At 33.5% G+C, this 16035-nt stretch overlaps 1 protein-coding gene across 4 annotated transcripts in view; it reads left to right on the top strand.

The window, feature by feature from the left end:
* The window catches only part of LOC127844336 (protein-glutamine gamma-glutamyltransferase K-like), a 226580-nt gene that overhangs the window by 56686 nt on the left and 153859 nt on the right, over positions 1-16035 (top strand). The gene's annotated exons all lie outside the window — the stretch shown is intronic.

Below are 16035 nucleotides of genomic sequence, written 5' to 3'. Positions count from 1 at the left end.
TAATTTTATCAAATCTTTTAATAGTAATATATATGCCGAAATTGTATTGGAACAAATTGCGAACGATGTAGTTTTTTCAGTTCTTGCGCACTTTTTCATGTCAATGTTGCTCAAAAGAAGATCGACCGTTTAAACAGAAACTTGTTACATGGTAAATAAAAGTTATAAAAAAGTAGAATTAATCTTTCGGTTTCTCTAAATTTGTTCAGTGAATCGAATTTTCGAAGTTTTGTTGACCTCATGTCTATTGCAATCGAGTAATCTCGCTTTTCGGATGTTACCTCTCGACTCAAGGTAAACAACGCGCGAAGTGTATATCATTTGCGGATGTGAATGGAACTATCGGCTTTGTGTGGTTAAACACGCTCTAAATAAACAATTTTGACATGGATTTAACAGGAATGAAATAAATCTTTTTAGGTACATCGTTTATTGCGGCAATGTTTGAATTCATTCAGAAATTATGTTAGTTGTTTCCTTAACCGCTTGACTGAAGGTAATTGGAGGATATTGTTTTTCACAAGTCCCATGCGGCAGCCATTTGTAAACATTTACCTATAGCTAAATGTATCGATGAATTTCATAAGTTGAATGTATCTCCTTCAGCCAATCAAATAGCGCAGTTTATCACTTACAGTCAATAAAGCGTGCAGTTTAGCTGACGAAGGTTAGATCGTCTGTACACATGCCTGGGTGCTAATCGTACAAATTGACAGCTGTTAATGGCCTAATTAGGGGCATATGACAGGAAATACACAAGAGGATTGGAACTGTAAGGGCTCATTTATTTTAAATCATATCTAGCCAGCCAGCTGGTGGGGCTTTAGCCCCCTAGCCCCCCACCTAAATACGCCTCTGTTGGATGACTACTCGTGTAATACTTCATGCCTATAAATGAACAACGTAGTTACTTACGTATTAAATATAAAAGGAAATACATTTGCAGTTAAGCAAGCGCTTTCCAAACAGAAGTTTATCATCACCCATAAAAGCTTGCCAAATACGCAGTTTGTTTAATAATAAATGGCTATAGGAGCAGCGTGGTTAACGGTCGTACACGATACTTAAACCAGACCTATAGAAGCAGTAACAACACGATATATGTACGGTTCTAGAAAGATCTACCAGAAGAGTGATCAATGAATTAGTTTTATCAATCACTAATTCAGTATTTTTTTATAATTTAGTATGTAAGGTAATGCAATCCAGAAGGAGGACATAATACTAAAGATAACCTCCGAATGTTCGAATAATGACCTTTACTAGTTAATGTCTCAGCTATAAATCGCCTCATAATTTTATTTCTATTTAAACACTGTCAACAAAGACGCTATTTGAAAAGCAAAGTTAACGACAGTTCATGTAATTAATGACTGAATCGCAAAACTTATAAAAAACAATCTTCATTCGGATGCGCACCCTCTGATATGATCCAAAGGCGTGTCTTTGATGCCCTTCTTCATAAATTGCGAGCTATATTTCTATAAGCATACAACATTTATATGTAAGATCGGCTATGGAAAATTAGAATTGAGCCTCGCCCTGTGTAAATGCATATGCGTAAAGTGTAGTCCCAGATTAGACTGTGCAGTTCGCACAGGCTAATCAGGAACGACCCTTTCTTTTATGATATTTTTCGTTTAAAGAAAGACTCTTCTTAGCAAAAATCTAGTTTAAGCGGAAAAGGGTCGTCCCTGATTAGCCTGTGCGGACGGTACAGGCTAATTTGGGACGACACTTTACGCACCTGCGTTATCCCTCACCTTTTCACAGAGCGTCAATTCTACTTAACTTTACAATCTCAATGTATTCTAAATCAGGATCAACGGTGTTTTCAGGGGTTTAAACGGTCGGGAAAGAATGTAAACACACCGATAAGAGCTTTATTTTTGCAAATATCTCAATTTATTGAAATACCTTTGCAAAAATATTTACTGCACGAAAGACATTTTTCTTGCAGTGTGTGCCGATATCTTAAGATAAAAGAATAAATTCTGTGAAACGTTCGAAATCGGTGCCAAACTTTTACGTTACGTGCTGCATATCTGTATACATGAATGGGGTAATTGCCATAAGCAGCATAAAAACTGTATTTTATGCACTAGTTGAAAGTCTTTAAAAAATCTGAAAAAAGTTATTTGAAATATGCACCACTTACCGTTGTGTTTACATCCATTAAAGTTTAATTGGGAAGTCACGCGATCCTGCACCCTGTAAATTTGGGCCAGCCATCTGTACAAGATAGGATAAAGAGTTCACCTACATGTCTTTACGCGTTTGAAAAAGAGTTGTATAAGCTAAATAACAAACTACACAAACACGTGTTCAGGGCGATGCTGTTTTAACAGAAGTAGTGAAACGTTAAACGACCATTGCGTAATGAATTCGTATTAAGTAAATGGATTGCAAAGATGAAAGGATCTAAACTTTCTTTTAAAGCGATTTTAAATGGAATGTATAAGTTAAAACTTTTAACGATAGGTACACTGATTTCTGTTTTCATTTGTATAACTATTAGTATTGTTAACCTAGCGAAAGGAAGGTCACGGGTTCGATCCCCACTGTGGGAGCGTTCTTTCGATCTTCTTCAAATACACCAAGTACTGGTTCCTAGTCACAGGAAACAGACTCGAGAGCATTTCAATAAGCCATAGGCTTTCGGTTTAATCGAGGTTTAAAATAAATGGGTTTAAACTAACACATACCAATGCATACTAGTTTACAAAAGCAAAAAACACGCTAGAATAATGTTAATCAGGGACTGAAATAAGACCGTCAACAAAGAATAAACATGAACGGGTATAATTATTTTTGTATTCTTTTCGTTAGTAATCTTTAACTCGTTCATGCTTTTCTGCTTATTTTTACACTGTGCAATATGTATCCCTTTAAGTAAAATGGGTAAGAAAAAATGAAGTTTCATAATTACCGAAATAGAAATAATTATTTGCTTCAATACGTAACACATATAAAAGAACAAAGAAATATCCGAAGGAGTGAAGCTGGTCTTTATATCATGTGCTTTGGACAAGAAACCATATGTTCAGTTGCAATTTTTACAAATAAGTTTTACTCTTCCAGTACTCATGCATGTTTGCCCGTAAGATTATTCAACGAATGAACAAAAAGCATGCATACGGAATATTACGCTAGTCAATTGTTACATGTCTTTGTATCAGTCGAGTGACATGTGTGATGACGTATCTCACGAGAGGCAGAGCCTCGAGTGTGATACGAAATAGCGCAAGCCAAGAGACTGATACAAACACTTGAAGCAATTGACTTGCGTAATATTCTACTAATTAACTATATACAACCTTAAATCATTTAAGTTTAAAAAATGAATTTAAGCGTTCATGATTAACCAAGAATGCTCTCATAATTTTCTGCATTCAAAGTGACGTCATTAAAAGTAGTCCGGCAAGTACTGTAATACGGAATTGGAAAACTAGCGAGTAGCATAATACGGGAATTATTTCTTTGCAGTTGTATGTTACCGATTGGTACAACTTGTATGTTTTGGGAACATAAAGCAGGTATGTAATAAAACTGGTTACCTCTATAGCATGTAACGTGGTAAATACAATGCACATTAAGTTAAACCACAGCTCTAGCAGGAGAGACAATCCTTTATTTTTCAATGCGGTCCATTATTTGTTAAAGATCAAATTTCCAAACAGTAAGACAAACAAGCAATAGACACGAAACACACGTACACAACAAACGCACGAACGGGAACAACGTCTTTAAACAGTCAATGCAAAAGCAATGGAGGCTTATACTGTTTTCAAGGAGCTTCAAACCTCACAATTGTCACATTTAATATTTAACTGTAAATTGTTAATAGCTCGTATCATCATAAATTGAATTAAATTACAATTAAATTACAATACAAGATGATACATTGCAACTTTTAAAAAAACTACTCAAGGTTATAAACAGACCAGAACGACGGAACCTTAACTAATAGTGGCATGATGAGAATAAGTAATGGTAAAGTACATCGGACATATCAGAACGGTTTGGGTCTTTACAAAAGTAGCTTAATTAAAAATACTGAGCGATTTCTGTCCATAGACAGTTTAGAGCTAGCCATATTTTGAATACCTGCACAGTATTCAAAGTGGCTGTTCTGAATTTGATTGTCATTTTAGACCGTTCAGTTCAAGCATAAATTCCAAAGTCGGGAAGCAATTAACGGCTCTTTTATAACCTTAAGAGTGTTAAAGTCACTGAAATCGGCTCATGGGCAGCTTTCTAAGCATTATCGTATCACATCTTTCTATATTCACAGTTTATATGCGTGGAACGTTCCATCGATTTCTAAACTCTAGTATTAACCTTTGTTCTGTCACTGGAAACAACAAAAACCAATTTTGACGTTGTACACTGAACTGGTCTGGGGATTTTGTAAATTGCTTGGAAAGCTTGTGATATGTCACTTTAGTTTTTTGTGTGCGGTTTGACTGGATATTGTGTGTATTATTATTACGCATATATGCTTTGTTACTAATGTGTTGTCGGACACCTGAACGTGTTAGGCGGTTTTATGATCATAACGGGTAAGTAAACTATGCTTTGGTTATTTTATTTATAGTATTTTACTTTGCAATTTCGACGTGCAAACGGTTCAATATAATGAGCCTTGCTTTATATAAGCTGATTTGTATCAGATACTACAAACATTAACTGGAAAATCTTATTCAAACTTCTTTTATTTTCTTCATCATGAATGTGTACATATCGTTTCGAAGATAGGTTAAAGGTCAATGAACAATACATTTCTTCTATGAAATCTTATCTCGGTTGCTAAGAAGAAAGCAACAAAAAATGTGTGGTCAGAACAAAAGTATGTAATAACATTTATACATTAATATAATATTAGTTTTTGTCTAGGACAATGCCGTAATCATACTATGTATGTGTCTTTACATACCACGGATTAAAGACAAACGTTTTTTAGGTGAATAATTCGGTATCTTGCTTCCAGTCACGGTTGTTAAGTCATACACCGTTAAATAGTTGCCTTTTGGCCGTGTTTTATACAAACCGTTGGTCAAGTGTGATTGACAACTTTACATTCTTCAAAATTTAAACAAAAAATTATGACTTTCGAACAGCCCTTGCACTGTAATAACTGATGCTTTTTCTATAAACAGACAAAAATTCCAAAACAAATTTAATCACATGACAATACACTGTTTTCCCTACTGGTCATTTATATATATTTATTTAGGACAAATTTCTCCAGCAACAATTGTTTATGGAGACGTTTTGGATTGTTTCTCAAAGCATTAGCGAGATATTTATCAGCTCGAGTGAAGAACTGTTTTCTTCTTTGATGGAGTGTCCCCAGTGAACTGAACGCATTCAAACCATGGTAAAATCACAATCAAGTAAATGTGATTCATGTAAAGCACTGTAATCCTTGACAAGTGTTTACATTACACGGCAAACACCATACAATCTAATATTATTGCAAATAAACCTAGTACCCAGAAACTATTGTCATAGAGCAGGTTTAATAAATACGTTTGGTATATATTTAAGATTTACAATTTTTTATGTTGTAGTAAACTCTTTCTACTGTTAAACTCAAAGTAAAATAATTGTCTCTCGTTGTCAGAATGGACCATAGTTAAGCAACTGTTTACATTGTAAACCTTGTTTTCACAAAGTTTAGCCATGGTTTAGCGTGACTTAAGCTGTACATTGCACAGGAAAATGATGGTTTAAGAATGCAAAATATAACTAATTTTGAACAGGGTTTGATTTAATTATGTTATTGCGTTTGATTTAAGTAACATAGCCGTTGAATAACAACAGTATAATAAACGATCGATAGCGTTTTAAAGAAGCGACCCTTACCGTCTTACTAATAACCATTATTAACAATTCATTTAATGTTCGGTTACAATTTTACTGTGTGTAATAATTTGTAATAATTTTCAACAAAGATTCTATTTACATATTACCATGCTGTTAATCCACCGTAATATGAATGATAAACGATAACATGTGCATCAGTTTCTCAGCCTGAATGAAATAAATGTGTAATCAGCAACAACAATCCTAAAGCGAACATACCTGTATCGTATGTAACTGTTTTTGTCAATGTTATTCGAAGTATTTTCGCATGAGTATTTATACCAGGACATGTAAAGTATCGTCAGGCTCTGGAAAACATGAACGGTCGATATGCACTTCAAGTTTTGAAAACCGATCGAATATTATGATAATAATAAGCATTTATTCAAGGCTTACCGAGACCCTTTAAAGCGTCTTGACTACCAAATATACAATGTGGGTTCCGGTGTGTGGTAATCCAGAACTTCTACGACATGACACAATTTTATTATGAAACAATCGCATGCAAAGTATGCAATAAAGACCAACTGTCAATAACGACCACTTCGATTCCCTCCCAAACGATTTCAGTATATATTGTACCTGCGAATAACGTCTGCCTGCCAACAACGACCAGCAACCGCCATTTTACATTCCCAAAGATTAAATTTCTCCGTGATAAGACGAGCATAAATTATAGTTAAAAGTAAATTGCCAGATAAATTTAACCATAATGGCATCCGAGCGTAAGTTCTTGACGTTGGATGAACGCGTTACGGCGATTTGTATGTTAGACAAAGGACACAGTTGTAGGAGAGTGGCTAATACTCTTGGTGTAGGCAAGACTCAAATCCAGAACATTCTGAAGCGAAACTGTGTTTCCACTCCTTTATTACATTTCACATGCATTAGTATTCCCCTATTTAAACAATAGATCACACACGTAGATAAGGTGAGAGCCTTATATAAAAAATATATATAACAAAATATGGGCTTCCCTCCTGTTCTTCCAAGGCCATAAAGAAAAAACATATTGATGAAAACGACTTTACGATAAATTAGTCGGACGGACTCTAAACCGTTGCTGTAAGTGAATCAGCGTTCGACATGTCATATCTGTATAATAAAGACTACACTTTTCCTTGATTAGACAAAACATACACTTTCGTGTTTAAATTAAAATATGACTTATGTCTTAAAATAAAGCAATTAAACAGTACACCTCCGACAGAGGTAGCTTTTTTATTAATATTGTTAATGCCAAACGCGATGCGTGGTTGCTGATATGATATGCATAGTACAATGACCTTTCTTAATCAGGTTGCAGGATCAAACGATTTTGTGGGTTTCACAAGTAAACTTTAATGTATGAAAACACACAGATATGGTGCTTGTATTCCCCGCCGAAAAGAGAAATCGGAGGCAATGTAGCAATAGTCTCCGTCCGTCTGTCTGTGAGTCCGTCCGTTTGTGCGTCCGTCTTTCCGTCCGAAACTTTGTCCACTGCATAACTGCAAATCTATTCGATGGATTTACTTTTAACTTAGAATATAAACAGATGGCATGCAGTAGAAGTGCAGTGACCAAGAAACATAACTCTATCTACCTAAGTTTTTGAATTGTCTCCCTTTATATAATTTCAAAGTTTTTTTGTTCGGAGCATAACACTAAAGCTACCGAAGGAATTTTGAAATGTTAACAGATGGCAAGTGGTGGAATTGCATTGACTAAGAACCATTACTCTATCTACTTTAGTTTTTGAATTATCTCCCCTTATTTAATTTCGAAGTAAATTTTTGTCCGGAGTGTAATTCTAAATCATCTAAAGAGATTTACTTGAAACTTGAAGTATAAAAAGATGACAAGTAGACAAAGAGCAGTGACAAAGAAATATAACTCTATCTACCTTAGTTTTCTAAATATCTCCCTTTTTATTTCAAGTATAATTTTTATCCGGAGCATAACTCTAAATCTAATGAAGGGATTTACTTGAAACTTGTTATATATAAACATATGGTTACTAGGAGAAGTGCAGTGAACATGAACCATAACTCTTTTGGCCGTAGTTTTTTTAACTATCCCCTTTATTTTTTATATTTTTTTATTTATATTTTATTCATTTATAATTCTAAATTATATTTAATTCAATTACATAGAAATTGTTTTAGCTTTTCAATTTTTAATATCACCCTCAATAAAATTTTACAATAATATTTAATTTGAACTCTGAGGTATTCACTGTAAAATGAAAAGATGAGTTTAAGGAAAACATACAGTGATCAAGAACAGTAACTGTTTAAAGTCTTCGATTTTTAATTACCTCCCTTTCTTTCATTACCATATATTTTATTCTCTTTAGCATAACTCCAACACTATATAACTACTTGATCATTGAAATAAAGATAGATGACACAGGTGCCATGTTTTACAAATATTATTCTACTCTCTAAAACAAATGTTGTCATACAAGCAAACACATTTCGGCGGGGATTTGGAACTACTGTGACAATCTGTTGTGTTCAAATAACGTGTTAAAACATCTACAGAATTTCAACTAATGTATATAAGACATTTATGCTGCTTATGCCAAGAAGTAAAGCATTATAAATACTTTATCTAATAAGCCTTTGTTCTCGGCCAAATCTTGAATGTTTACAGCATTCATGTACACGGTGTACATGTGTATGCAGCACTTTACTTGAAACTTTGACGCTGATTTCAGGCGTATTCAAGGATTAATTCTTAAAAAATTTTAGATATCGGCACAAACTTCAAGAAAACATTTCTTTGATGCCCTAAAAGTTTTTAAAATGTATTTCAATAACTTGAGATATTTAAAAAAAAAAGTTCTGACCGGTGTTAACATTCTGTCCAGCCCGTGTGTAAATTGATGGCGAAGAGAGGTCAGTGCCATTTATTGATATAGCAGCTTGCAGACGTGGTTAACAATTTGTAAATAAATACAACATCTATTTTCTCAAAGTTTTTTTTAACACAGTTAACACTTTTAAGATAAATACAATTACATTTGCTGCAATTCATACATGCTTATAATTGTTCCATTTGTATTTATACATAAATAGACCAACAAATATTATTTCGTATTAGATATATCACGAGCTTTAAAATTTCAGACCGCATAGTGAGTTATTCTTTTATTTAAAAAAAGTGGTAGTTTAATAAGTTCTGCTTTTTACTTTTATTAAGTTATTCTAAATATGTATATCAGTGCTCCAGCCAGCTTTCCAAAATAGAGGGGAGCTTCCCCTAAAAGGGCACATTTCACGCGTAATTTTGGAAAATAGGGCATTTGGTTATAAATATACTTAAGTATATACTTTGGTTATACTACATGTATATACTTATGAATTGTAAACATTAGTGCATTGAATGATTTCACCAATTGTATGCTGTTCCTCATTTTGTGTAATGAAATTATAAAAAATATATTACTATCTACATTGGCGCTAAGGAAAACAACTTAGTAGCCAATTTCATAACCGACTTGGGCTAGCATACGACTACACGCATTAGGGATATGTAGATATCATATTTCTTTCCGATGTGTGTGTGTGTTGGGGGGGGGGGGGAATTTTGATGTTTTTTTATCACCGATCATCATTGAACTGCATGTTAATCTTTCAGGTTCCAGTTTCAGCATCAGTGGCCTTGTAGAAGAAACGAAGAAAACATGAAATAAATTAAGGTGTTTCACAGGGTCAAAAAAACGTTGTGACTGTCACCACTTAAATTTGTTGCTATTAATAACTTTGAACCAATGTTTGTCCACAATAAATGAATAATATTAATTCAAACAAAAATCTATATTGACAAATTTAAAGTCTAAACAATGAGCAATGTCACCATGAAGTAGCATCCAGTCTGGTGAATAAAATGAAACAGTGTTATTGTTACTAATAGGATATATTATTTTTTACAACACATTATTTCAACTTATGTCAACAACGTTGACAGTTTTGTTAGGTCGCGAAAATATATGACAATATCAAAATTACATTTTACTTGCAGAGGGATAAATCCTCCTTCCAAAAAAAGCTCTTTATTTGTTGAAATAACAACAGTCTGCCCCTATTCATGTTAAAATTCATCATGATTGAGGACAGACAGTGTTTTAAAGTTCAGAAATAAAATCCAAACACAAATATGTTTGTCCATGTCGTAATTTCGGACTAAAAATTAACCGCATATTCGCATTAAAAAGATTATTAATTTTCAAATTTTAATAGGTATTTTGAATTAAAAAATCACTATTTTTGCAAACAAAAAATCATAGCCAAAGACTTCAGATGTTTAAAAATGTTTAAAAAAAATCAATAGTGCTGAGTTTGATTTCATTTGAGTGTGATTGTGCCTTACCAAGCGTGGCCTCAGAGATACGGTCACCTTTATAACATTTATCAAGTGATTTTTATTTTATAATATTATCTGTAGATATAAGCTTAAACCAATTATTTAACATAGGGATGTACTATTTTACATATAGAAGTTATCTCCCCAATTCACCATAAAATGTGGCACTACAAGTATTAGGTTTAACATTAACCCATTTATGCCTATCGAGTAATTGGCAATAAATTAAAGGTTTTAAATCAAATTTATTACACTTACTTAGTTTAGCTTTTATGTCATTAAGGGCCTTACCCACAAAATGCTTTTGATGCATATTACAATTACCACTTGCGTATGTCAAGCCATGTATTTCAACATACGAACATATAGGATGTGTTTTATAAGAAACACATGTTGAAATTTACTTGGTATTATCATCTCAATATTTTATGTATGTTTTATCCGTGCATTTAGTTTAAACATATTTATTTCAAGTAATACAATTTGTTATTAAATAGCATTACATGTAACATTTATACAATGAACATGTTTGAATAGGATTAGAACAAAAGACAATGTCTTATATAGCTCTTCTCCCTAAACAAATACAACTACATGTTTTCAGGCGAACATGATCGGCTTTTGATCATGAAACAATAATAACAGTTAAGAAAAGAGACAAACTCCGTGTATAGTGTTTAAATTGTAAAAAACAAGTTTTAAGTTGACATATGGAGGTGAAGGATAGTGTGGTAGGGTTCTGGGAAGAAGATAAAGGTAGTTTTTAAATATTATATAAGGGAAAAGAAGAGAAAATGGTTGTGAGTCGTTCTGTAGCTTATTTACGATTCAAATCGCTTTTTATTAACTATAAGTTTGTGAACAGAATCCGCTATTTTAATATTGGTTAGGTTGTAATTGCTACGCGACCCAACTGTTGCGGGAACAAGGGACTGTAAGTAGTTCGGAATATTGTTTGATTTTATTTTATACATTAAAATAAGTTTATGTTTACGTCTTTGTTGACTAAGAGTTTCCCCTCCTAATTCATTATAAAGTTCTTCTAAGAGACTAGACGTGTGCATTTGGCTGTTATTCGCGCAGCTTCAGTTTGTATTTTCTCTAGTTCATCTTTTTCGTATTGCGTACAATTGTCAAATACAGCATCTGAGTACTCAATGATTGGTCTAATAAACGAAAAATATATTTTCTCGAGAGTTTTTCAATCAAAAATTGTTTTTAATCTACTCATTATATGAACTCGTGACCATGCCTTTTCCTTTATAAAGGATATATGCGCATGCCATGAACAGTCATTTGACATAAAAACACCTAAATGTTTATGGATATCAACAACTGGGATATTAATGTTCTGCATGGTAAATGGTGGATGATTTGGTTTATTTATTTTGCGAGAAATAATCATTGATTCGGATTTTGAAGGGTTAAAACAAACTATCTATTTGTTAGCCCAGCTAGAAATTTTGTCGATATCTGATTGCAGTACGGCTGCAGTTTCGTGAGGCGAATTAACGACCATGAAAAGACTGGTATCATCAGCGAACAAATGTATGTGTGCATTTATGTCATCAATAATGTCATTTATATATACTAAAAACATAAGTGGTCCTAAAATAGAACCTTGAGGGACTCCGGCGAGAATTTCAATAGGGGTTGATCCGGACGATCCCGGTAAGATTACTGTTTGTTTACGATCAGAAAGATAGTTAGACAAAAACGATAATAGTTTTTCTCGAATGCCCGCTTGTTTCAGTTTACAAAAAAGACCTTTGTGCCATACTTTATCAAAAACTTTACTTATATCGAAGAATACAACCCTGACCTCAAGGCCATTATCTAGTGCTTTGAAAAATGTGTTGTAACATTAATACGCATGTCTAATAATATTAAAGTTAAAGTGTGATACAAAACCAATTTCGATTTACATAACGCAATTATTATTTTTTGTTTCATGTTAATACACAAACAACACATCGACATCTTAAAAATTGCATAGTATTGGCAGTTAAAGGAGACACATTTAATATCAATAGACGATGACAACAACCAGAGCTCACAATATAGCGTAACAGTACTAAGCGACTTACGCTTTAAAACGCACGTAAGAACACATTTACATGTATTGTTTTCTAATTAATACGCGACTTGAAAATGATTCACATTAATTATTGAGGAAAACATAAGCACCTGTACAAATAGGAGATGTTTGTTGTGTTACACATGTGTTGTCGGATGCCTGTTAGAAGTGGATTGTTTCTTTTCCTTAACGATTATGTGAAACGAAATTAACTAATATTTGTGATTAATATTATGTTATGATATGCTTTTTGAATTACATTTGCTTATACAACCAAGCTATTTAATCGGGTATTTTTCGACCTGCATAAAATCTTCTTTCTGATATGCATTAGTAAATTGAGTTAGTACTATTTGATGTAACGGTCTTATACATGCAGTTGTTTTACTGTTTCTCTGGTTATATTTAACCATTTAGTAATGGTATTTAAATAAAATTTAATTTGAATTCTAATGTATTGTTTTCTTATTTAAATAACGATACTTTGAGTCTAAATTGTATGAGCATATGTGTGTTATTAATTCTTGGCCAAGTGTGAGATTCAATCGATTTAAACCAATAATTAATTGTTCCAATGGCTATACTATTGCGTCATTTTTATCATTCTAGTTTATAAAAAGAATTTTGAAACAACATATTTGTTACTTTATTTGATTAAAAAGCGTGTGCATTCAACAAGACAGTTGCATACTGGTCAATTGTAAAAGCATCCTTGTAGTTGCACGCAATCTAATACCGCGCGATGTATGTATTACACAATTACCCCATCACACATAACAAAGTTTGCTTTGCAATCAAAATTATCCCTTAAAACAAATTTGAAGACGATACGAGTTTGGGTTGGACGTAAGACACGATCTTAAACCCTTCAGCCTTCAGGAACTTGAATGGATCCGTATTCGGGCAAGGGGGGGGGGCATTCCATAATTAATAAACTGATATAATCGATGACAGAAATCTGTTAATCTTCCACCAGATAGTTAAAATAAAAAAGAAACTGAACAATCAGCAATTGATACTTATTTAGAAACATATTTGATTGAAAGTTAATATATTTCGATTTTTTCCTTTTGTGTTTTTATTTTAGAGAAATATTGCTCGTTAAATGATTATTAATCAAATAGTGGCTCAATTCAAAAACATTGTGTAGGAAATATTTATAAAATATTTTTAAATACACATGTATTCTTAATTGAAAATTTTGACCAAATATGTTGATAAGAAATTTAAAAAAAAGTTAAGTGTGTGAATAACGATAGACGTTTTTTTAAGTGTATTATATTATATATGTGTCCCTTAAATAAAAGTCTAATCAAATAATTGATGGCCTGATAATGCTTCTCAAATGCTTCTTACATTTTACATACCTAGTCATTTTCTCTTACAAGACATGTTTAACCAAAACGATTTTCACATTTTTATACGTAAACTTGACGTTTACCTTACATTAAATAAAAGTAAATCGGATCACATATTGTAGAAACTCTCCCCATACCGTCACTGAATACACTATTGCCAATGCGAATGGGCACGTTTATCGTTCAACACTACTTAAAGCCTCACTGAATAAACATCTATTATAAGATCCGAGAATAGCCAACATGTGTTACTGCAAGTAAGTGTGAAAGATAAAAGGAGGATAAAAAGTAATGATCACTCTGAAATGTCATCAACATTTTTTTTATAAATACTTCCGATGTCAAATTTCTAATTCTAACTAGAAATGGCGCGGCAGAGGCCGACGCGTATCCTCACGCCGCATGTTTGACATAGGGGCGCTCCAGGGTTGGTTATGGGGTCATGCATAGTTGAGGTTAACCGTATTGTCATAAGAGATGTTCACTATTGCCAATGCGAATGGGCACGTTTATCGTTCAACACTACTTAAAGCCTAACTGAATAAACATCTATTATAAGATCCGAGAATAGCCAACATGTGTTACTGCAAGTTAATGTGAAAGATAAAAAGAAGGATAAAAAGTAATGATCACTCTGAAATGTCATCAACATTTTTTTATAAATACTTCCGATGTCAAATTTCTAATTCTAACTAGAAATGGCGCGGCAGAGGCCGACGCGTATCCCCACGCCGCGTGTTTGACATAGGTGCGCTCCAGGGTTGGTTAGGGGTCATGCATAGTTGAGGTTGACCGTATCGTCATAAGAGATGTTCAGTATAAATTTGAAGTAATTCAATGTAGAAATGAAGAAGTTAATGTAAAATAACATAAAAATGAGTGAAAATCTATACCTTAATTTCTCCTCCTCATCCTGCTCTTCTTACAAATCTAATAATGCATCAACTTCACTGTAGTCAATTATGTACATGTCATCCTAATTGGATTGACTTATGAGATGGCTGAACATGCTCTCTTATAGCCAATATTCTTGCTCCTGTTTTGCAAAAGTTATGTTATGAGGTTAAATGGTTGACTAAATAGTAGCGTCTCAGAAATTTTCTATCGCAATCTTGTACACAACAATGTCCATCTTGCTTTAAATTGTTTCTCACATTTTTCCCACTTGAACATTTTGACAGATTTTCAGTAATGAGTCTAAAATTTTAATTGCACAAATTGAAAGTTTCAGCCCTTTTATAGATTCTTGAGGCGCTATTCCATGAGTTTCTCATGCTTTTTATGCTTGGCTGCATTCTATCTCTTCTCTCATATACAGGTGTCCCTTTGCGCCAATATTTTCATAATCCCTTGTATAAACATTAGATAGATGAGCTAAACCATTTCACAGATGAGTAAACACAAACAATTGAATACTTAATACATCTCTGCACCACTGTGTACTCTATGCGCCACTTTGATTGATTTATTTAATTTTATCATTTGGCAGGCTATTTACTTACCTCCCTTTAAAGCTTATTACTCCATTGGATTAGTTTTTTTGACCTTTGACCTTGAAGGATGACTTGACCTTAACCTTTAACCACTCAAAATGTGCAGCTCTATGAGATACACCTGCATGCTAAATATCAAGTTGCTATCATCAATATTGCAAAAGTTATGGCCAATGCACCATACCGGGGGCATAACAATAAGTGAAAATCTCTGACCCGGCCCCACCCAAACCCCCATGCTTTTTGACCCAGGGGTCAGATCAAAATTCCGAATAGTAAAGGGTCGCACATATGCTCATAGCTACCAGGTATGTAAGTTTCAAGGTTCTAGTGCTTATAGTGTAGGAGTAGATAGTGGCCTGGACGGACAGACGGACGGACGGCGGAGATAACCACAATATCCCCACGCTTTTCAAAAAGCGTGGGGATAATTAAGAATCTTAAATATTAGTACAAAATTTGACTTGTGTGATACGCCAATTATGTCCCACTTTTATTGTCCTAATTAGCTTTTCGTTATGCCATAAATCCCCAATGTATTGTCTCCGAATATTTGTCATTAACTTAGGCATCGATAAAGCCCAGTCTGCAAGCATTTACAGTTCAACTATTGATGTGATGCATCGTTCGAAATATGTTATGCTTAGTTCATCAGAATGGATTTATGTCTCTAAAAGAGGTTTGGGATGCTGTAAACTTTGTCTTAGAATTGGATAATCGAAAAAGATCTCAACTATATTTAGCAAATTCTGTTTAATGACATCTTGATCTCATAATGAATACTTCTTTGTCCATTTACAAAGACGATTGTCCAGATGCATCGTGTTATGCTTGTTCGCACTTCAAACGGTTTAGTTTTTGATAAGCGCCTCACTCGATTACTAATTTC

The sequence above is a fragment of the Dreissena polymorpha genome, chromosome 9 (genome assembly GCF_020536995.1).
Source record: "Dreissena polymorpha isolate Duluth1 chromosome 9, UMN_Dpol_1.0, whole genome shotgun sequence".
Classification (NCBI taxonomy): Eukaryota; Metazoa; Mollusca; class Bivalvia; order Myida; family Dreissenidae; genus Dreissena; species Dreissena polymorpha.
The sequence above is the reverse complement of the archived record's forward strand: the minus strand, read 5'-3'. Positions and strand labels throughout refer to the sequence as shown.